At 44.4% G+C, this 23501-nt stretch overlaps 1 protein-coding gene and 1 pseudogene across 1 annotated transcript in view; both read right to left on the bottom strand.

Annotated features, from left to right (window-relative positions):
• The window catches only part of LOC126259231 (ras-related and estrogen-regulated growth inhibitor), a 348539-nt gene that overhangs the window by 94406 nt on the left and 230632 nt on the right, over positions 1-23501 (bottom strand). The gene's annotated exons all lie outside the window — the stretch shown is intronic.
• Positions 16240-16340, bottom strand: LOC126261399 (U6 spliceosomal RNA; annotated as a pseudogene).

Genomic DNA, 23501 nt, shown 5'->3' with positions numbered 1-23501 from the left:
AAGTACCGGCAATGCGTACTAGAGGCGTGCGAGAGAAATATCCAATACCGCCCCATACCATAATACCCGGTGCAAGACCAGTGTGGCAGTGCATAATGCAGCTGTCCACCATCCTCTCTCCACGGTGTCTCCACACTCGAATCCGACCATCGTGGTGCTGCAGACAGAAGCGTGCCTCGTCAGTAAAGACAACGTCATTCCATTCTGCCATCCACATCCGTCTGTCATCACACCATTGGCGACGGAGACGTCTGTGGTTCTGCGTCAATGGTAGACGAAGCAATGGACGTCTTGCGGACAGACCACTCTGCTGTAAACGGCGTCGAATGGTAAGCGCAGACACTGGATGATGCGCTACAGACGCAATGTGCTGTGCCATGGTTCGGGATGTCACTGAACGATCTGTCACTGCCATGCGCACAATTTGCCTATCAGCACGTGCAGTGGTGCACCGAGGTGAATGCGATCGACCACGTCGGTCCGTCGTACCCTCCTGCACCCAACGGTGACATATCCGCATTACAGTTGTTTGGTTTCGTCCAACATGACTAGCGATTTCTCTGTATGATAATCCACAATCTCGGTAAGCCACTATCCTTCCTCTGTCGAACTCGGATACTTGATCAAAAGATGTTCGCTGTTGTCTACGAGGCATAACTGATCGTCTTGTGAAACAACCACAAGGTAAACACACATGCCGAACGTACACTCGTCGAAATCGCCAAGCCTTAAATGGCGCTATGAGGTGGTGCCACAGGCGCACGTGATGTGCGTCTGCGCTGAAATTCTAATCAGTTGCATATCTCATCGCTGCAAACCCATAGTGTAAATTTCACTTGATTCGGATGCTTCCTTCAGGGTGTTGCATTTACGATGGCCAGCAGCGTAGATAAGGAACAGCAAAGGGCCTATGACACTACCTTGGGGAAGGCCAGAAATTACTTCTGTTTTACTCGATGACTTTCCATCAATTATTACGAACTGTGACTTCTCTGACAGGAAATCACAAATACAGTCACATAACTGAGACGATATTCCATAAGCACGCAATTTCACTATAAGCCGCTTGTGTGGTTCAGTGTCAAAAGCCTTCCGGATGTCGAGAAATACGGAATAGATCTGAAGTCCCTTGTCAATAGCACTCAACATTTCACGCGAATAAAGAACGATGTTTTCTAAACCCATGTTGACAGTGTGTCAATAGACCGTTTTCTTCGAGGTAATTCATAATGTTCGGACACAATATATGTTCAAAAATCCTGATGCATATCGACGTTAACGATATGGGCCTATGATTAAATGGATTACTCCTACTACCTTTCTTGAACATTGGTGTGACCTGTGCAATTTTCTGGAGATAATGCATCAGCATACTCTGAAAGGAACCTAATTGGTGTACAGTTTGGATCAGAAGACTTTCTTTTATTGATTTAAGTTGCTTCAGTACTCCGAGGATGTTTACTTCTATGTTACTCATGTTGGCAGCTGTTCTTGATTCGAATGCTGGAATATGTAACGTTCCCTGGCAGCACACACACTATTAATAAAATGAAATGACACACAGAATTGCTGAACTCGAGCGTGCACATTTGCAAATGCTTAACAACAACTGTGGCACGCCTGTTAGGAACGTGTACGGTAATGAAAACACTACGTACAGTTCATACCAACAAAAAAGCAATTCGTATGTGCTGTAATTGTTTAACAAAAAATGTTATTTAATTTTGTATAAGGACGTTGGTTATTATTGTAATATTTTCTGTAATAATGTTCTCGATGTATTTATGATTGTAATATTTCTATACTTATAATGTAATTGCGAAATATGTTAATATCTGCGATGAAAAAATGTAAAATATAGCCACAGAGGAAAATAATGTTGTAAGATTACAAAGAGACATTCACAATCAGCAATAATATAAATAGCGCTACATAATGTGCATTCTTTGTCGTCTTCCTCGAGAGCTGAGAGAGGCAGGAACCTGTGACGTAGCATTATATGAATGAGTAGACTTCTTTTGTCTGTATCTATCTTTAGCCGCCATTAGAGGAGAAATTATAAAGGTGTGTAATTTTAATTATTGTTATGGTCTAAATACATTATAATTTATCAAAATTGTGTATTACTAATGTAAATTAGCTTGCCCATGTCATCTATAATATTTCTTTAAAGAATTTTCAGCATTTTTAGCGATTATCGTTGGTGTTGCTGGGCTGTGCCGCGACCGAACGATTTGCAGCGGCGGCACATTTAAAAAAATTGTTCCGCTATAAAATTAACCAAACCCGTAAATCGGGAGCAGGTAAAATTAGCAGTGAATTACGAAATACTTTTCTTTTACAGCGATCCTGAGGCTGACTGAATTTATTACTGGTTTTACATTTGTGCATTCATAGGCGGATAATTAACGTTGAAGTTGTTCATCTGTTGGTTCTTTCAATTTCTAAAGCAAATAACTTAAACGTATAGTGAAGTGTATTTTGTCAATGATAATTAAACGTTCAGGTCGGCTTGGCAATATTTAACCATTTTATGCTGACAGAGACAGTCTTGTGTTCCATAGCTAACGCCGGGAAAGAATTCAGTACATATTTAAAAAACCCACTGCATCTAGAAAATATATGCCAAGGCCGAAATACGTAAAAAAAATTTAATTTAAATAATTTCCAAAGTCATAAATGTTATTAATCAGTTAGATTGAATTTATCAGCATGAGAGGGTTGCTAAAGTTCACGTAATTTTAAATGTGCTTAATTCTGTCTAAATGAATTTTTATTACCACACGTAAAAAAAAGGGGTTCTACAACAAAGTTCGTACTGAAAGAGTAAATAACAAAAATATTTAAAGCCATTTCTTCCCCATTTTTCATACATTCTTTTTACATAATAAATATTTTTTTTTCTCATTAAAATTTGTGGTGTCACCGCCAGACACCACACTTGCTAGGTGGTAGCTTAAATCGGCCGCGGTCCATTAGTACATGTCGGACCCGCGTGTCGCCACTGTCAGGATCGCAGACCGAGCGCCACCACAAGGCAGGTCTCGAGAGACGTACTAGCACTCGCCCCAGTTGTACGACGACATTGCTAGCGACTACACGTACGAAGCCTTTCTCTCATTTGCCGAGAGACAGTTAGAATCGCCTTCAGCTAAGTTAATGGCTACGACCTAGCAAGGCGCCATTTGTACCATTGCATGTATCTCAAGATAGTCTCACTTGTATCATCAAGAATGCTGTATACCAAAGGACGATATAAAAGTTAAGTGTTCTAGTAGCTACGTTCTTTTCTTTATCACATTCATCACGTATCCTGTTCCAGACTTCGCGCCAGTCGGCGTGTGTGTACGTGTGCCCTCTCGGCTACCCGTCACTGTGGACTGGCTGCCTTGTCAGTCCACTACAAAAATATTTACTATGTCTTTTTTGTGGAGGCATTTCGGAAGGCTGTGTTCAGTAACTCTGCTTTGGCAGCACTGTCTTCGATAGTATCTCCATTGCTATCGCGCAGAGAAGGTACTGATTGTTTCTTGCCGCGAAGGGTGTTCATACTTTTTCAGTTCTTGCACGTACTCCTATGGCGTGATCATAGGCGGTACAACACTGACACGTGCGCGAATAAAACAGCAAAAGATGCCCCCAAAGCCCCCAGTTTGGCAACACCTTTAGTGCCACCCATACGCGTTTGTTGAGCGCTTTAAAAATGTACCTGTACAGAGACTTCGACACCCATTCAGCTACTAGCTGCATTACCGCCTGCTGCAGAATCTGAGGGGTGTCGAAGAGATTGCCTGTCCTCTGGCACTAGAGCAGCAGTGGAGTGCCACTCAGCTGAATGGGTGTTGAAGCCTATGTACAGGGACATTTTTAAAGTGGTGCAGAGGGAATCGCTGGTGTTGCGGAAATAGGGAGGGGGGAGGGGGGTCATGACACAGGAGGACCCGAAAAAAGAGGGCTGAAATAAAATAAACACCCTTTGCTGCTTTGAATCAAGTTCAAATTTTGTCGAATGGTTTTTAACGGTACTCAGTGGTTCCCATCAGTATACCGTAGCAAAAATTGTGGTCGCGCTACACTCCAAAGGTGTCACATCACGTTCAGTGGGGTTGCTGCCCTATGATGTCCACAGAGAAGAGTCGATTCAATCAGGGGGTGTAAGCAGTGTCGAACCATGTCAGCAATGCGGCACTATACATTGTCGCTTTTGACCGCGAAATGTGTGTAAATGAAGGCCCAAATATAAAGGATGGTCTCACTGACGCCCTGTGTGCAACCTCTTAAGGCATTTTCGTGTCGATTCTGCGTCGGTGAGGTCGAGGGTGACGTCGCAGGGCGCCACGTTTTTGCAGCACTACAGAAAAAAGTTGTAGGCGCCTTTGCGGCGAATTTGAAACATTTACGTTGCAATGGGAGATAATTAAGTAGTTTTGAAAAAGGGATTCTATAATTGTGTTGCGCAGTGCCAAACAACAGAATTACATTTACGGATGTATCTACGTCTATGTTGACTAGTACATGTTGTTGTTGTGGTCTTCAGTCCTGAGACTGGTTTGATGCAGCTCTCCATGCTACTCTATCCTGTGCAAGCTTCTTCATCTCCCAGTACCTACTGCAACCTACATCCTTCTGAATCTGCTTGGTGTATTCATCTCTTGGTCTCCCTCTACGATTTTTCCCCTCCACGCTGCCCTCCAATACTAAATTGACGATCCCTTGATACCTCAGAACATGTCCTACCAACCGATCCCTTCTCCTAGACAAATTGTGCCACAAACTTCTCTTCTCTCCAATTCTATTCAATACCTCCCCATTAGTTATGTAATCTACCCATCTAATCTTCAGCATTCTTCTGTAGCACCACATTTCGAAAGATTCTATTCTCTTCTTGTCCAAACTAGTTATCGTCCATGTTTCACTTCCATACATGGCTATACTCCATACAAATACTTTCAGAAACGACTTCCTGACACTTAAATCTATACTCGATGTTAACAAATTTCTCTTCTTCAGAAACGCTTTCCTTGCCATTGCCAGTCTACATTTTATATCCTATCTACTTCGGCCATCATCAGTTATTTGGTCCGCAAATAGCAAAACTCCTTTACTACTTTAAGTGCATCATTTCCTAATCTAATACCCTCAGCATCACCCGACTTAATTCGACTACATTCCATTATCCTCGTTTTGCTTTTGTTGATGTTCATCTTATATCCTCCTTTCAAGACACTATCCATTCCGTTCAAATGCTCTTCCAAGTCCTTTGCTGTCTCTGACAGAATTACAATGTCATCGGTGAACCTCAAAGTTTTTATTTCTTCTCCATGAATTTTAATACCTACTCCGAATTTTTCTTTTGTTCCCTTCACTGCTTGCTCAATATACAGATTGAATAACATCGGGGAGAGGCTACAACCCTGTCTCACTCTCTTCCCAACCACTGCTTCCCTTCCATGCCCCTCAACTCTTATAACTGCCATTTGGTTTCTATACAAATTGTAAATAACCTTTCGCTCGCTATATTTTACCCCTGCCACCTTTGACTGGAATACTCTCTTTCAAATTCTGAAGGTGACTAGTACATAAGGTGTTCCTTTTTTGAAATTTCCACTTTCGTATTTCTGGGAGAATGTAATGCCAGAAGTTATAAATAATTACGTGCTTTAGATCGACCCTATCTCCATTTTCAAAGAGCCGTGGATAGATTTTAGGAATGACTTTTCTGTTAGGAAATTCATACAATCAAACCAAGGGCTAATGGAACTACGTTTCGGTGGACTCTGCCCTGAATTGCGTGTATCTACAAAACTGGTAGCACAGCGAGCACGTTGCGCTTGACAAAGAACGACGATTGACCTGCGTCTGGCCCCTACCACTCAAAGTGGTGAAACGTCAGTCACAAAGAAATTTTAATCAGAGTATAGACCAGGACTCCGCCATGGTGAGAGCTTGACCAATGTCGATATTGCACACGCTTCCTTCTGCCGTGGGTCTTTATTTGTATGGTCACCCCACGAAACCTTCCGAACACCGTACTCGGGAGCATCAACCAAATAAGGGTTGCAGCCAGGCATACTTTTGCTGCGACAGGGTCGCAATCCCATTCCTTCCAATCGTTTAGGCACCACAAACCAATTGGTGGTTTTCTGCTACACTTCCAGCATGTGCAACCTGCAACAGACATTTGCTGGCGCAATACATGGACAAAGGGAATATTAACATTTAACTACATCGTCGATGTTTGACTCTTACCTTCCTCAATTTCGTCAAAGACCCTACATTGCAGTTCATCAGCCCCAAAGCCATTCCATTTGCGTTGTCTCAATCGCCACTACAATGCACTCGTATTTGGGAATTTGCAGTTCATATTCTCGTCCAATCATCCTGACCTAGAGTCCCCCTGATTTAACAGCTCGTAGCGAGTGCTCATGTTCCCTTAAGTAACATCCCTGTCATTTGCTTGGCACCTCTGTGTCCAGTCCAATATTCTGCTACCTCTCCATTGGCGTCGATGATGGTGAGATACGTAACTCTTCCTTCAGACTTACTGCAGCCACTGCAAAATGTGGATGTTTGCTGTATACAGCGAATGGCATTGCTGGCTTCCAGAATCAATAGGTAAGTTCAGTCACCTAAACGGAATAGGTTTTTGTTGTTTACAGTTGTACACCATACAGACCAGCAACTCTACTCACACCAGTGACGTACCAGCGACCTAACCTCGAAGCGGTTACTTAAGCAGATGACAAGAGTTTCAATCATGTACGCTGCCTAGGTCAGCAGACGGCAGAGTGAACACCACCAGAGGTCACTGGCCCCGCGACCTTTTTGCCTTCACAGGCCACGTGATCACAAATAGTTCCTCTAGTATCTCCGCACGGCCTGGCTCTTTAAGGGCGGTGCAAAGACGCTCCGAAGCATCTTGCGTCGAGTTCTGGACGAGGCGCCGACTGCACCCGCCGTTCTTCAGAATCCCAATCGCAACCTCTGCTACGTACGATTCCGCGCCACACCAGCCGCCACTCACTGAGAGAGCCATCAGTATCTGCCTTCACCATCACCAGGACGTGGCCTTTGCATCATGATGACCCAGAACTTAATATCGGCCGTCGAACTTCACGTGCTCCTTATTTTGTTCACTTCCAAGTGAATATTAATTTTCACTGTTTCTTCATTACAGCTTTCAGCCTGAGTTAGGACTTGGATAAAGTCAGTGGTGAAAACCCTTCTCCAACGGAGGAGTACTTCTGTTTCTATACTTTTCAATGAAACTGTCCTACATTGTTTAGCTGGACTTTGTTCTCACTGCACCTCAAGCAGAGCAAGACTTAGCAAGTAGAAACCTGAAATGGAGACAGTTGCCCTCCCATACAACAGCTTAAAGGCGTTGTTTACTCAAATATTTCGGCTCTCAAGTGCATGTTACAGCGGTCCTCCATAAGTCTTCTTGCTGCCACACGGTGATTAGACAATCTTATAGAGTGAGGATAGCAAAACTGCAGGGCTTATCCCATGGCTGTCGGTTCCAGCTTACTAACCCTCAATGTAAACGTCCCTATACAACTTCTCTTGTCAGAGAAATGAGTCTTGTCCATTCACCAAATGACTGGTTTCGCAAGAACTACTCAGACTCCAGCATCCCGCGTTATGGCCTTGAATCCCAATAGTAGAGCTTTTGAACAGTCTCTATGGTCATCAGCAACACTATACGACTCTTCACAAGTGTTTGTGGCTCATTCGACCCGCCACCCCCAACTACAACTATGACTTTCACAGCAGACTGATTTGTCTGTGGCTGGTAAGCCCTTGACTAATGTGTGTCGCCCGAAATGGTTACCCTCATGCAACAACTGTTTTATTACTCACCCAAGGCAACAGTGTTAGTTTCGCTGGGCTACATGTTCTTTCTGCTGCAAGATAGGACACAAGGCAGAACTTTTCCAGTCTTCCCTCAAGATGAATGTAGATCAAACTTGCAAATTTCCCTCTTCCCTGGAGTTGAGGAAATGCCTGACGCCTACACTCCAGACATTTTACACGTCCATACTGTGCTCCCCGTGTCTGATAGCCTCTTAACTCTCATACTCGAAATCAACACAGCGGTGTTCCATGCTGATATGAGATCATCCATGACGATCGTGACTTGGGAAACTTACCGTCATTTTGGCTCACCTGCGCTACAGGAATTCTTCAGACACCTGTGTAGCTACAGCAACAGAACTATCAGAGTCAAAGGACAGTTCACGGTTCACGTTCAGTATCATTCTACTGTCTTCGTGGCAAGCATTATAGTGGGCATACTGAATGCGCACAAATATAATTGATTTAGATCTTTTCAGTGCTTTGGATTTGGAAGTACATGACTCCTCCAATACCATTTAGTAGTCAGCCACTCCCTGCTTCTATAAAGCACTGAATGTTCCATTCGCTCTGACAGATAAGGTAAAGGTGGAACTACAGCGCTTCTAAGAGTGAGGAACTGCCATCACAGTCATCAGCAGTCAGTGGGTTGCTTCCATTGTTATTATGGAAAAGACGAATGGATCACTTCGAATTTGCGATGCTTCAATGCCAATCAATTAACAATCCGTGATTGACGGATTTTTCTTCAGTCAGCAGCCTTGTGACTGGTTTGACACGGCCCGCTATGAATTCCTCTCCTGTGGCAACCATTTCATCTCAGAGTAGCACTTACAACCTATGGCCTCAATTATTTACTGGATTTATTCCAGTCTTTGTCTTTCCCTACAGTTTTTACAAACTACAGCTCCCTCTGTACCATGGAAGTTATTCCCTGATGTCTTAATAGGTGTCCTGCCATCTTGTTCCTTCTTCTTGTTAGCGTTTTCCACACGTTCCTTTTCTCACCGATACTGCGAAGAACCTCCTTATTTCTTATTTTATTACTTCACCTAATTATGAAAATTCTGCTGTAGCGCTGCATATCAAATGCTTCGATTCTTCTCTGTTTCGGTTTTCCCACAGTCCATCTTTCACTACCATACAACGCCGTGCTCCAAACGTACATTCTCAGAAATTTCTTCCTCAAATTAAAGCCAAAGTTTGATAATGGTAGACCTCTCTTCGCCAGGAATGAGCTTTGTGCCAATACTTCTCTGTTTTTTATGCCCTCCGAGATCTCATGCAAGCCCTGCTCCATCCAGCATCCCTTTTGGCCTGTGACCCATCAAAACCTTAAAATGTAGCAGCTGACGCTTCTGATTACAGTTTGAGTGCAGCGATATATCATGAAGTACACTCCTGGAAATGGAAAAAAGAACACATTGACACCGGTGTGTCAGACCCACCATACTTGCTCCGGACACTGCGAGAGGGCTGTACAAGCAATGATCACACGCACGGCACAGCGGACACACCAGGAACCGCGGTGTTGGCCGTCGAATGGCGCTAGCTGCGCAGCATTTGTGCACCGCCGCCGTCAGTGTCAGCCAGTTTGCCGTGGCATACGGAGCTCCATCGCAGTCTTTAACACTGGTAGCATGCCGCGACAGCGTGGACGTGAACCGTATGTGTAGTTGACGGACTTTGAGCGAGGGCGTATAGTGGGCATGCGGGAGGCCGGGTGGACGTACCGCCGAATTGCTCAACACGTGGGGCGTGAGGTCTCCACAGTACATCGATGTTGTCGCCAGTGGTCGGCGGAAGGTGCACGTGCCCGTCTACCTGGGACCGGACCGTAGCGACGCACGGATGCACGCCAAGACCGTAGGATCCTACGCAGTGCCGTAGGGGACCGCACCGCCACTTCCCAGCAAATTAGGGACACTGTTGCTCCTGGGGTATCGGCGAGGACCATTCGCAACCGTCTCCATGAAGCTGGGCTACGGTCCCGCACACCGTTAGGCCGTCTTCCGCTCACGCCCCAACATCGTGCAGCCCGCCTCCAGTGGTGTCGCGACAGGCGTGAATGGAGGGACGAATGGAGACGTGTCGTCTTCAGCGATGAGAGTCGCTTCTGCCTTGGTGCCAATGATGGTCGTATGCGTGTTTGGCGCCGTGCAGGTGAGCGCCACAATCAGGACTGCATACGACCGAGGCACACAGGGCCAACACCCGGCATCATGGTGTGGGGAGCGATCTCCTACACTGGCCGTACACCACTGGTGATCGTCGAGGGGACACTGAATAGTGCACGGTACATCCAAACCGTCATCGAACCCATCGTTCTACCATTCCTAGACCGGCAAGGGAACTTGCTGTTCCAACAGGACAATGCACGTCCGCATGTATCCCGTGCCACCCAACGTGCTCTAGAAGGTGTAAGTCAACTACCCTGGCCAGCAAGATCTCCGGATCTGTCCCCCATTGAGCATGTTTGGGACTGGATGAAGCGTCGTCTCACGCGGTCTGCACGTCCACCACGAACGCTGGTCCAACTGAGGCGCCAGGTGGAAATGGCATGGCAAGCCGTTCCACAGGACTACATCCAGCATCTCTACGATCGTCTCCATGGGAGAATAGCAGCCTGCATTGCTGCGAAAGGTGGATATACACTGTACTAGTGCCGACATTGTGCATGCTCTGTTGCCTGTGTCTATGTGCCTGTGGTTCTGTCAGTGTGATCATGTGATGTATCTGACCCCAGGAATGTGTCAATAAAGTTTCCCCTTCCTGGGACAACGAATTCACGGTGTTCTTATTTCAATTTCCAGGAGTGTAGATGCTGTGGAAGGTCCTACTGCATTTCTATCACAGGCGCAATGCAACTACAATCAAATACTCGAAAAGGAGTCCCTGACTAATATGTCCTCACTCAGGAAATTCCACAACTATGTGTACAGATGATGTTTCACGTTACTAACAGACCATAAATATCTTTTACCTCTACTCAAGGTAGACTCCAATATTCTAATCAAATGGGCATTGTTTTTGTCTAGCTACTCACATGAAATCAGATATAGCTTGACAGCTCAGCAAGCCAACACTGACATTCCCTCCAGGTTACCATTGGGACAGGACATGCAGTCTGATTAGGAACCAGATGTCTGTTGCCACACGGACGTAGAAGAGGAAGAAGCTGGATGCAAAAGTCATCCCCCATCACTCCACCGAGGACCCAGTTATCCTGAAAATACTCCATCTTGTACACCGAGGGTGGCTGATGGATCAGCAACAAGCATTCGGACACTGATGTCACAAGTTCTCCACCCTCAACAGAGTCCTCCTGTTGCAAGGGAAAAATGGTCGGACCTGCATCATGATCTCATCGGCCTTGGAGCTTTGCATCCGACCTTCCACCCCCCTCCACCCCCCTCCCACCTGCACCCTCAACGTCTTGGTTACTGGGGAGTTATGCTCATGAAGGGCCTGGCCTATCATGGCCTTTCAACATGTGTATTTGGGAGGGATTGAGGCAGGTATTGCCAGCAAGGTAGCGGCATGTAAGACCTGCCAAAATAAACAGGCAACACTTGCTAACAGGTACTTCCCTTGGTCACATGATTCAGCTCCCTGTTTAATAATTCCATTTACACCTGGCAGGTATCTCCCTTGATTATTCATGCATGGTATACAGTTGTAGGGGAAGAAGGAAGTATAAAGGATTACAGGAGAATTTAGGTTTGCGACAAGAAATGATAGAAGAAAAAGACTAATTGATTTCTATAATAAATTTCAACTAGTAATAGCGAACACTTTGTTCAAGAATCACAAGAGGAAGAGGTTTACTTGGAAACGGCCAGGGGATATGAAAGATTTCAGTTAGATTACATCACGGTCAGACAGAGATTCCAAAACCAGGCACTGGATTGTAAGGCGTGCCCAGGAGCAGATGCAGACTCAGCTAACAAGGTAGTAGTGATTAAGAGTAGGCTGAAGTTTAAGATATGCGTCAGGAAGAATCAATTCAATTAAATTCAGGAACACAGAAAGACAAGTCACTGAGGAATGAAATAAATAGGAAGTGCCGAGAAACTAAGATGAAATGGCTGCATGAAAAATGTGAAGAAATCGAAAAAGAAATGACTGTCGGAAAGACTGACTCAGCATACAGGAAGGACAAAACAACTTCCGGTGACATTAAAATCAAGAGTGTTAACATTAAATATGCAATGACACTCTCAATGCAGAGAAGAAAGCGGATAGGTAGAAAGAGTACACTGGACGCCTCTATGAGGGGGAAGCAAGACGAAAGAAAAATCAAGACACGTTCATAGTATTTGTCGACCTGGAAAAGCGTTTGACAATGTAAGCTGGTGCAAGACGTTAGAAATTCTGAGAAAAATAGGGGTAAGCTACAGTGAGAAATGGTTCAAATGGCTCTGAGCACTATGGGACTTAACTTCTGAGGTCATCAGTCCCCTAGAACTTAGAACTACTTAAACCTAACTAACCTAAGGACATCACAAACATCCATGCCCGAGGCAGGATTCGAACCTGCAACCGTAGCGGTCTCGCGGTTCCAGACTGTAGCGCCTAGAACCGCCTAGGCACCCCGGTCGGCGCTATAGTGAGAGACGGATATTATTATGTACAAGAGCCAAGAGGGAATGATAAGAGTGGAAGACTAAGAACGAAGTGCTCGAATTAAAATAGGTATAAGACAGGCACATAGTCTTTCGCCCCTACTGTTCAATCTGTACATGGAAGAAGCAATTAAGGAAATAAAAGAAATGTTAAAGAATGGAATTAAAATTCAGGGCGAAAGTATAGCAATGATACGATTCGCTGATGAAATTGCTGTCCTGTGAGAATGTGAAGAAGAATTACATGATTTCCTGAAATGAACAGTCTAATGAGTAATAAGAACTAGCAGAAATGAGAACAGCGAGAAACTTGAGATCAGGATTGAGGGTCACGAAGTAGATGAAGTTAAGTTCTTCTACCTAGGCAGCAAAATAACCAATGATGGACGGAGTAAGGAGGACACCAAAAGCAGACTAGCACTGGGAAAAGGGGCTTTCCTGTCCACGAGAAGTCTACTCGCATCAAAGATAGGCCTTAATTTGAGAAAGAAATTTCTGAGAATCTACGTCTGGAGTACAGCATTGTATAATAGTGGAACATGGACTGTGGGGAAAACCGGAACAGAAGAGAATCGAAGCATTTGAGATGTGGTGTTGAAAATTAGGTGGACTGATAAGGTGAGGAATGATTAGTTTCTGCGCAGAATCGGAGAAGAATGGAATATGCGGAAAACGTTGACAAGGAGAAGGAACAGGATGATAGGACATCTTTTACGACATGAGAGAATGACTTCTATGGTACTAGAGTGAGCTGTAGAGGGCAAAAACTGTAGTAGAAGACAGAAATTGGAATACATCCACCAAATAATTGAAGACTTAGGTTGCAATTGCTACTCTGAGATGAAGAGGTTAGCACAGCGGAGGAATTCGTGGCATGCCACGTTGAAACAGTCAGGAGACTGATGACCCAAAAAAAATTGTGATTGCTGTGTGAAGCAGATTCCCCTATGTTTTCCAGGTGTCTTCAAAGTCCTTCACACAGATTATCCAGCCTCTGGGCACATATTTTCTCGATACAAGAGCTTCCAGAAATCATGATTACTGGCAGCAGGCCTTAGTTGACGTCTTCCAAATTTACCTCTTTCCGTTCTTCCCATGGGATCACCGTAGTGCATATAGTGTCTTCTCATTTCACAATTAGTGGATTAGCTGAATGTTCTGATCACATGTTCAAGTCACAGTTGATAAAGCTACACCACCATCATGATTCAGATGAAGCTCTCACTCTTGGTTTTGGAATCTTATCGCTCCATCCCACAGTATGGCATCAGCTACACGGTAATGCTCCATGGATGGCAGCACCAGTCCAAACTCTTCGTACTCTATCCTATGAAAACGCTGTCTCCCCATCTGCAGTCTCGACATCACTGTTATTCTGTCACAGATGATGTCTGGACGTTGCTTTTTCTCTAAAAATCGCCGACAATCAGTCCCGGATGTGGTTATGTACCGGGTGATCAAAAAGTCAGTATAAATTTGAAAACCTAATAAACCACGGAATAATGTAGACAGAGAGGTAAAAATTGACACACGTGCTTGGAATGATATGGGGTTTGCCGGCCGGAGTGGCCAAGTGGTTCTAGGCGCTACAGTCTGGAGCCGCGTGATCGCTACGGTCGCAGGTTCGAATCCTGCCTCGGGCATGGATGTGTGTGATGTCCTTAGGTAAGTTAGGTTTAAGTAGTTCTAAGTTCTAGGGGACTGATGACCACAGCAGTTAAGTCCCATAGCGCTCAGAGCCATTTGAACCATTTTTTGACATGGGGTTTTATTAGAATAATAAAAAAAAACAAAGTTCACAAAATGTCCGACAGATGCGCGTCGCTTGGTGATAATCGTGTGCTCAGCCTCCACTTTCGTCATGATTGGCCTCCCAGGTCCCCAGACCTCAGTCCGTGCGATTATTGGCTACGGGGTTACCTGAAGTCGCAAGTGTATCGTGATCGACCGACATCTCTGGGGATGCTGAAAGACAACATCCGACACCAATGCCTCACCATAACTCTGGACATGCTTTACAGTGTTGTTTAACATTATTCCCCGACTACAGCTATTGTTGAGGAATGATGGTGGACATATTGAGCATTTCCTGTAAAGAACATCATCTTTGCTTTGTCTTCCTTTGTTATGCTACTTATTCCTATTCTGATCAGATGAAGCACCATCTGTCGAACATTTTTTGAACTTTTGTATTTTTTTGGTTCTAATAAAACACCAGGTCATTCCAAGCATGTGTGTCAATTTGTACCTCTCTATCCACATTATTCCGTGATTTATTCAGTTTTCAAATTTATACTGACTTTTTGATCACCCGGTATTTACTAGTTAGGCCAAGCTCAGTTTGTCGCAAGCATGTCAATTAGTTGCGCCCCCGGAAACCAGCGACGCCTCCTAGCAGTGGATTGTCACGATTTTTTGTTCCAGAATCGGACGTACCCTGCCCTGGGATCTTGAGCACTACAGCACAAACACAGCAGTCACAGTGTACACATTCTCTGGCGTGGACATATTGTTGCTAGTCCAGACACCAACTGCAATGGACATTGATGTCAGCCCATTGAAATCATCATATCCTTGGCTGGTCAACGAAGAGGCGCCAGGTTCCTCAGACATCAAGATGTGCGACACCCACTCGTGCCTTAAGGGGATGCAGTGTAAGGGTTGCATGCCTTACAGACCGGTAACCATTTTCACAGCCATGATGTACCAGCGACATAACCTATAAGGGGCTACATCAGCAGATGACAAAGTTTCAATCACGTACGCTGCCTAGACTAGCAGGCAGAAGAGTAAGTGTTGCCATAGGTCGCTGGCCTTTCAGACCTGTTTGCCTCCACAGGCCTCGTGATCGGAAGTAGTATCTTTACGCAGCCTGGATATCTAGGGCGGTGTAAGGCGCTCCGGGGCATTTTCCATCGAGGTCTGAGCCAGGCGCCGACTGCACGCGCCCTTCTTCAGTCAGAGTCCCGATTAGAAACTTCGCTACGTAGAACAAAGTGCCACACCAGCCACCACTCACTGAGAGAGCCGTCAGCATCTACCTTCGCAATCACCAGGACTTGGTTTCTGCATCAGAGACAACCCATAACTTGGTATCGGCAATCGACCTTCACTACATTATTTTCTTCTATTTCTGAGTGAATATTAATTTTGACTGTTTTATCACTACATCTTCAGCCTAAGTTAGGACTTGTATAAAATCAGTGCTAATCACGAAGTTTCACAAACTTCTTTAGTGGTTCTCCAGGAGGAGTATTTTGGTTTATTTATCTTTCAATACAATTGTTCTACATTGTTTGCTGGGCTGTACTCTCTCTGCCTCTCAATCAGCGCAAGACTTAGTAGTTTCCTTCCACTGTGCCAATGGCCCCCTTCCTTATGTGAGAGTTGTGTATGGAGTGTGTCTGTTTAATTGTCGATGATCGTAGCGCAAGTTTGTAAAGTGTTGTGTCATGTTTGTGTTGTATGATGATAAGGAAGAGAGCGGAAACCAGTGCCAGCATATAGCATACACCTCTTGTGTAACATCAAGGAGACCGCCAAGACTAGTCCCCATCCGACCGACGGACACTTACACAAAATGTCACATGACCCCACACTTCATGCGGAGACGTCAGGGATTTAATCTACGACATTAGTGAAAAGCCTGGTGATCAGGAACTAGATTTTACGCTACCATCTCTCCTGTCCTTGCTGGCTAAACAAACTATTGATTCGAACCATCACAAATGTGCATTACCCACCTCGTCTACTTATTTCGTTTTTTCAGTGTTTCATAATTTTGCATGTCGTCCTTTGATAGGGACCATGCTAATCTCTGTATCGTTCCAGTATTCATTTATGGTGCTCCGCCCCACCCCTCCATCCCCAACTCCCTAAGCGGGTATAAGTACGGAGGCGGGTTGTGTACAAGTAATGCAAGAGGACTGCAGCTTGGTTGCATTGCATGTCGTCGTTTTACGGAGCACTTAGTTTGCTAGTTATCTACTGTTTTTCTAGGCGCTCAGTCCGGAACCGCGCGACTGCTACGGTCGCAGTTTCCAATCCTGCCTCGGGCATGGATGTGTGTGATGTCCTTAGGTTAGTTAGGTTTAAGTAGTTCTACGTTCTAGGGGACTGATGACCACAGATGTTAAGTCCTATAGTGCTCAGAGCCATTTGAACCATATCTAGTGTTTTCTCTTGCTCTAGTCAATCTTGCACGGGTTGTATTTGGCGTGGATCATAGTTAAATTACACACTCTGATCTGGTTATTAACAATCATTACACAAATTGTTTGATTAGTTGCATAAGAATTGAAATAAAAAATAGTTCCATTGCCCAAGACGAAAAGGCACACAATGAAATATTCGAAGACACCTACAGGTGGTTCAAGGAAAATTGATTGTGACCGAATTTTGACAGGACTTGTCTACAATCATTATTCGTCTCCCCTATACTGTCTGTTGACTAAAGTTATGCCTTGATTTTTCTTAGACAGCATCAGATATAAAATTTAGAATGTCAAAGTAATCTTTTCTCTAATTATGTAGTAAACACTTTTATCGTTTAAAGCCTGTCTGACAGGCTTCGGTACATCTTCATTGAGAGGATATTCTATAGGACATGATCTTTTGTGTCCATTCTGGCAGGAAGTTTTTCTTGCTATTGCAAGACAAGCTACACTGCCGATTATTAAACCTGCAGTACCAGGAAGGATAGAAATAATGAAATTTTATTTATAGAATAAAAAAACTCTCGGCTTTCATCTCAGCTGCTTTATGTCTTCCTGCGTTAATGCCTTTTTTTAAAAAGATTTTCCTTAATAGGCGGAAATATGTGTAACTTAATGTCTGAAAATGTAAAACTTACGCAACAGTGTGATAATATTTGGTAATACAGTAGTTTTATTTAACTACGAACATTTGCAGTATAATGGAAACGATAGCATTTATTCCCGTCGTGAGTTTGGAAAACAAATGGATACATCTGCATTTGGAACAAAGCGCTATTTCTGTTTTCGTTCTAATGCACTGTACACTGTAAAAGCATTCCGCCGATTTTTAATCCATTTGACGGTGACCGAATTAACGCAGAGCGGAGTATTTAATTGAAATCGATTGTGTTATCTCGTAATCTGTGACAACAATACAACATTGCAACCCGTTGACTGCTGCATAACGTCCACATGTCAGGTAGGATATGGAGGAAATTTTAAGCAGCAATAATATCTTCCTTCTCTTTACCTTAAAATATAAGAATGACTGGAATCGAAGTTTTATCGTCCACGATTTAGTTTATTTGATAATGTAGTCTAGGTCTGTCTCCCTATCCCTTGTTGTAGTATTTCCCTTTGGATGTCAAAATGTATTTTGTTCTGGTGTCGGTATCCCTTTCGTTACTTACTTATTGCAGTGTTGCCTGATTGTTTTACAATCTGTTTGGTCGAGGTTGCTACGGCGATGCTAGTCGACAGTGACATAGTCTGTGCGAGGCCTGGTGTTTGGCAAATTCTCTTTACTAGTATACTGATGGCAAGAGTAGACAGGTGGCGGCGAAAAGGGCTTCTGGTCACAAGACTCTGTGTCAACGTCCTGTGCTAGAATTATAGTTGCTCTTTACCAGAGCAACAGTTTGGTAGTTTTGGTATACTACATAAATACGTACCAGTAGTGCTGGTAGAATTGGTAGGGAAAGAAACATAAACGAATGTGTTAGAAAGAAACTGAGAGCTCACGACTTCTCTTTGTTTTTTGTTTGTTTTGCACATAATCAGAACCGCATAACAATCAATAACAGTTCAACGTGTATTTCATAAGTAATAAAAATTACCTGATCTCGTAATTTCAGCGCCTTCAGGTAATCAAAGCAACTAATTTTGATGCAATTACAGTTATATATATATATATATATATATATATATATATATATATATATATATATATATATATATATATATATATATATAAACTAAACTATACTTGCATCAAAATTAGTTGCTTTGATTACCTGAAGGCGCAGAAATTACGAGATCAGGTAATTTTTATTACTTATGAAATACACGTTGAACTGTTATTGATTGTTATGCGGTTCTGATTATGTACAAAATGTAGTGTCGGCAGACTTGCCAACACTACGCACACTAATTGAAAGAGGCGGCCAAGATGCACGCGCTAACTCACGAAGGATGGAGTGAGGTCTGAAACAGGATACGTAATGAATGCTATAAAGAAAAGTACGTAGCGTCTTGAATACTTAACTTTTAATCCATCATAGTTGTACATCGCTCTTGACGATACAAGTGAGACTCTTTAGATACAAGCTATCTAAGGCTAATGGCGCCTTGCTAGGTCGTAGACATGGACTTAGCTGAAGGCTATTCTAACTGTCTCTCGGCAAATGAGAGAAAGGCTTCGTCAGTGTAGTCGCTAGCAACGTCGTCGTACAACTGGGCGAGTGCTAGTAAGTCTCTCGAGACCTGCCGTGTGGTGGCGCTCGGTCTGCGATCACTGACAGTGGCGACACGCGGGTCCGACATGTACTAATGGACCGCGGCCGATTTAAGCTACCACCTAGCAAGTGTGGTGTCTGGCGGTGACACCACACAAAACAAACAAAAAACAATGAGAAGTCGTCAGCTCTCAGTTTCTTTCTAACACATTCGTTTATGTTTCTTTCCCTACCAATTCTACCAGCACTACTTGTACGTATTTATGTAGTATACCAAAGCTACCAAACTGTTGCTCTGGTAAAGAGCAACTATAATTCTAGCACAGGACGTTGACACAGAGTCTTGTGACCAGAAGCCCTTTTCGCCGCCACCTGTCTACTGTTGCCATCCGTATACTAGTAATGAGAATTTAATATGGACTCAATATGAAGTTCTTCATTCACGATCAAAGGCAAGAGTTCGTGTGATAAATGCAGAAGCTGTTTCTCAATATCAGAAACATGTTTTGTATAAGTTCGAAGAAGTACTGAAGAGATGTTTGATATGTTTTTATTTCGCGTTTTCTTATCTTACCTTTTTGTTGAGGAAATTGTACTTTTTCTAGCGCTATACGATGAATTTGTACTGTTTTCCTTATTCTTACTACAACATCCCTCTGTTTTACGTTACAAATGAACAATTTTCAACCTGAATTAAACATTAACCATTTCAATTTCGCTATAAATACTGTTTATTTTTAAGTAATAGACACGAGGATAAATATGTAGATCAAAAAATGTTCCGTAGTTTACGCGGCCCTCAATATGTCCTCACTCAGTTTCTAGCCAGTTCACTGATTCCGCTTTAAACTAGTGAGACAGTGAGCGATCCAAACGCCGCAACGCCCGATAGGAATGTAGCACACCTAATGTACAGGTAACGCGGTTTCTATGATGACTGACGAAAGCTACTAGGAAAACTACCATGGTCTACGTTTAATTATAATAATCTACGGTAGCCTGTGGTAGTTTTACAACTCTAGTTAAAATTCAGGCGTTACCGCAGTGGTCTCTGGACACTGTTGACGATGCTCTGTCCGTCAGGTGGGACTTTACATGCGGCAGGCCAGCCGGAGCTACGCACCTCTACAGTAGCACAGATACTACATGACACAGTTCAAACTCTCTAGTCGTGCACAAGGTGGAGATAGAGTCTCCACACTCTAGTAAATTGAAGGAAGGGAGTAGCATAGTATCCCCGCTAGTACAGCAGTGCAGCCCTTTCCATGTTGTCCCAAGCGCTCATTCACAGTTATGAAAAGTGCTTCGATTTCTGTCCTTCTGGCTCCTTTATCTAAGCACGTCAGGCATAACTTACAGAAATGGTTCAAATGGCTCTGAGCACTATGGGACTTAACATCTGTGGTCATCAGTCCGCCAGAACTTAGAACTACTTAAACCTAAATAACCTAAGGACATCACACACATCCATGCCCAAGGCAGGATTCGAACCTGCGACCGTAGCAGTCCCGCGGTTCCGGACTGAGCGCCTAGAACCACTAGACCACCGCGGCCGGCTACAGAAATGGTGGTAATTGATGTTTTAGAGCCTCCAACGCCATAGGTACATAGCTGTACTGTCAGCAGAATAATGACGGATAGTTACTCGTCGTTCCTCGTAAACCGTAATTTGTATTGTCCGCCATGGAATGACGCATTACCTGCTATTTGTGATCTGTGTATCAATACTGAAATGATGTTGGCGGCAGTAGTAGTGGTACTACTTGTAGTAGAATTTGTTAATCCATGCAACACTTTCCAGAATGAGAATTTCACTCTGCAGCGGAGTGTACGCTGATATGAAACTTACTGGCAGATTAAAACTGTGTGCCGGACCGAGACTCGAACTCAGGACCTTTGCCTTTCGCGGGCAAGTGTTCTACCATCTGAAATACCCAAACACGACTCACGCCCCATCCTCACAGCTTTACTTCTGCCAGTACCTCGTCTCGTACCTTCCAAACTTCACCGAAGCTCTCCTACGAACCTTGCAGAACTAGCACTTCTGGAAGAAAGAATACTGCCCAGACATGGCTTAGCCACAGCCAGGGGGATGTTTCCAGAACGAGATTTTCACTCTGCAATGGAATGTGCGCTGATATGAAACTTCCTGGCTTATTAAAAGTGTGTGCCGGACCGAGACTCGAACTCAGGACCTTTGCCTTTCGCCTATGCCTTTGCTTGGGTAGCTCAGATGGTAGAGCTCTTGCCAGCGAAAGGCAAAGGTCCTGAGTTCGAGTCTGGGTCCGGCACACAGTTTTAATCTGCCAGGAAGTTTCATATACCACTTTTCAAGAATATTGTTTATGTTCTGGTATTACAGGTTAAGAACAAACAATTTAATTCGTATGTACTGGAATTCGTTTGCGGGTCTAGTTCGACTAGGGCAGCACAGGGAGCGATTCCAGCATTCGCTTGAAGTAGGTCAGGGAGAACACGGAGATCAGGCTGGCTGGGCTGGACGGGATTACAGCCACCATCCTCCCGACTACGAGGCCTGTCTATAAAGTACAAAGCAACCTCATCGACCTCACTGTATAAGCTATGTCGTTTACACAGCGCAACAGAATTAAAAAATCACTTTTCGACGCTTAAGTTTGAAATTTGGCTCGAAGGTGCCTACCACCTTCCTCTGTAATACTACAAAAGCGTGGCGCCCTACGACGTCGCCCTCCGTCTCGACGATGCTACAAACGCGAAGGCGCCGACACAGCTCAGAAGTTCAAGTGACGTGAAAGGTGGATTAATGAAGTCACATTGACACCAAAGCTCATCATAATTCTGCAAAACGCCACCGTGGTGAGGTTGTCACAACCCCTCTATCTTCACATGACATCCCCTTCTTTTGATGCCTCTGCGATGGAAGATAGAACCGCAATACACGACGTTTAAGTCACTCTGTTTTATTATTTAAATCAAGCGGTTTTCTTGAGAGTGGAGTGAGGATACAATACAGATACACTGCCACTTAGAATCGGCACGAAAAGGTCTCAGCGGATGGCACACAGGGCGTCAATGAAACCACCCATACCTACGGGGCATTGACTTCGACACATTTCACGGTCGAAAACGACAGTTCGCAGTGCAATGAGGATCAGAAAGACATTCTCGACAACCTTTTGACAGTGCTGACGCCGTAGGGCGTTTCAACCCTCCTCTAAGGACACATGTGGGGCTGCATCCTCATTAAACGTGGTCTGACCGCTCTGCAGCATAGCGCCACCGCAAGTTTTGTTCTCGTTCATCCCTCCTGTTCCACATCGCTCTGTTGCGTAATGACGGGTTTGTTATATTGACACATGCGCGAATAAAAAGACAAAGGGCCCTTTTAAGATCCCCTGTTCGGCAAAACCTTTGGTGTCACCAACCAAAGGTACCCGTGCAGACAGGACCTGTGACGAGAGTCCCACGCGCCTGCAGGTAGGCTACACTGCTGCTCTTCTGCCGCTACACTGCCGTTCCTGCGTCTGATTGCAGGCCAGCCGGTCTGCAAGCGTCTAGGACTACGTCACATGTTTTGTCTGTACAAGGGTATTCTTAGAATTCTCAATAAATGTAAGTGGGTGCCACTGAGGGTTTTTCCACACTCGGGGATCTTAGAGGGACCCTTTGCCGTTTCATTCATGCATATGTCGCATTCCCCAGTGATCACGCCACGCGAGGACACAAAACAGAAGCGCTAGAAAACCATAAGCACGCTTTGATGATTTCTATCACGTTCAAATTTTGTCGAATGCTTTTCAAGCGCCTCTGGTAGTTTCAACCCATACTGAAGAGCAAACATTGCGGTCGACTGTTCTCCAAACGGGTGCGATCACGGGTGCGACTGTGGATGCAGTCCCACAATGTCCTTAGAGAAGGGTTGAAACGCCAGACGCTGTAACCAGTGTACAGGTGGTCAAGGTCGACTTCCTGTTGCTGATTGCACTGCAAACTGTAAATGTGTGGCAATCAACGCCCTAGGGAAAGGGGTGGTTTTATTGACGCTCCTTGTGCCAGCCTCTGCGGCCTTTTACTGCCGCTGAGCGGCGGTGTGCCCACTAAAGAGAAAACCGCGGCGCTGTGCCATTCGTAAGAAAACTGCGTTATATAAACACTGTGGATTCCGGTTCTGACCTCCATCGTAGAGGCGTCAAATGAAGGGGTGAAATGTTGATAAGAAGGGGTGTGACTACCTTCCGATGGTGTGACATGTGCACGGTGACCTTGGGCAGAATTGTGGTGAAATTTGGTGTCAATGTAGCATCATTTACGCACCTTACATGTCACATTAAGTTCTGAGCTCTGTCCTTTTCTTCGGATGTGTCGACGCCTCGGCGTTTGAAGTGTCGTCGAGTCGAGGGCACGAAACTTTTGCGACATTACAGAGGAAGACCGTGCACACCTTTGACTCAAATTTCAAAGTTCAGCTTCACAATAGGTGGGAAATACGAGGTTTCGAAAACATGATCCCGTAATTCTGTTGCGCAGTGTTAGTTCTTCCTAAAAAATCGTTTCGTAACGGGGAAGGTTGGTGCTACCGAACACACTACATGTAAGCAGCAACCAGT

This window comes from Schistocerca nitens, chromosome 5, assembly GCF_023898315.1.
Source record: "Schistocerca nitens isolate TAMUIC-IGC-003100 chromosome 5, iqSchNite1.1, whole genome shotgun sequence".
NCBI lineage: Eukaryota > Metazoa > Arthropoda > Insecta > Orthoptera > Acrididae > Schistocerca > Schistocerca nitens.
The sequence above is the reverse complement of the archived record's forward strand: the minus strand, read 5'-3'. Positions and strand labels throughout refer to the sequence as shown.